Raw genomic sequence first — 1,460 nt, 5'->3', positions numbered from 1 at the left:
AGCTTGCGCCCTGTGGGCTTCTAGCTCCGTTATTCTTGTCCGTTACTTCCATTTCCTCACCTCTCCCGCTTTGAGCAAAACGGTGCGGCGTTGTGTGAAGCCTGTGCTTTGTTCCGAGAGTCTAGGGAGATCTTTAGCTCCTGTCTGCCAGTCCTCGAAGTTCCCAAGGTCGCTTTCGTTCCCTGGCGGGCTTCTTCGGTAAAATCACATGCACTGCTCCTATTTCTTTAAAACTTTTTCTTCTCTTCAAGTGATGTGGATTTTCAGCTTCTTGAGGCTGGGCTTAAGTCTGTACCAGAGCAGTTGAAATGGTTAGAAACAATGTTTCTGGAACATCAGGTATCCCGCAGACCTGGGATAGAGTTAATACCACCCCCACCCCACCCCCCGCGCGTCTTTCATTCTCATAACTTGGCGCTTCCCTTTGGCCCCAGGGCCTTTGCTCAGCTATTTGCCTGCTCTGTGGCTACTGGTAAACTTATTTCTCAGGGCTCAGCTCAAACTTCACTTCCATATTAGAGTCTTCCTTAACCTCCCTGTTACTTGTTCTCAGCACCAGATACCTCTCCATCTTAGTGCCCCACTCAACTGCAATTTTGCATCTGTTTGTGTAGTATGTGTCTCCTCACCAGACTGTAAGCTCCTTGACGGCAAGGACATTGTTTTTTTTGGTTGACTCTCACAGCTCCAGCATCCATTATGCGCTTGACACATAATGAGTGCGTTATATACTTGTTGAGTGAATGGGTAGAACCTATTTTATACCGTTTTTGTGAAGATTAGATGGGATAAAACATAAGTGCTCAATAAACGTAATTTATTAATAGCACAGTTACTGAAATGGCCTTTGTGCTAGGTGCTTTTCATAAGTTTGACATACTTGCCTAATAAAGAAGCTTGTAGTACCAGAAAGAAAACACAGCTGCCCAGTTTTCTGTCTTTTGGATTTGCAGGGTGTATAGGATATTCCCCTAGAGCTGCATAAGAAAGGAAAGCCATTCACAGCTCAATTCTTCCACATTGTGGTTAGGATATTCTTTTCCACACCGGAAGGGGGATTTTCTAGTTATCCTACTCTAATTCAAGGATGGGAAAATCAGGCTCATTAAATGGCAGAGCACATTCCCTGATGAAGGGGAGGGAAGGAGTCCATCTGACAGTTGGGACTGCCACGCTTGTGGACTAAGAGGATGCAGAGCAGCTGCTGCATGGGGAGCTTGAGTGGTGTCACCAGAGGTGAGGAGAGTGGGAGAAACGTGGCATTGGGTTTCCTTAAAACATCAAATTCAGCAAAAACAGGTCCTGGGAAGGGGAAACTTACCAGGTCCTGGGAAGGGGAAACCCAGAGAAAGGTCAATCTCAGTGAGTGAGATGGACACATGGATTAGGAGTGGAGCAGAGGGTTTTGGTGGTATATAGGTCCAGGTGTTCTGGCCAGGATAAGGAAATCCTTGGCTGTT

Source organism: Stenella coeruleoalba (genome assembly GCF_951394435.1).
Source record: "Stenella coeruleoalba genome assembly, chromosome: 10".
NCBI classification, from domain to species: Eukaryota; Metazoa; Chordata; class Mammalia; order Artiodactyla; family Delphinidae; genus Stenella; species Stenella coeruleoalba.
Note: the sequence above shows the minus strand (reverse complement) of the source record.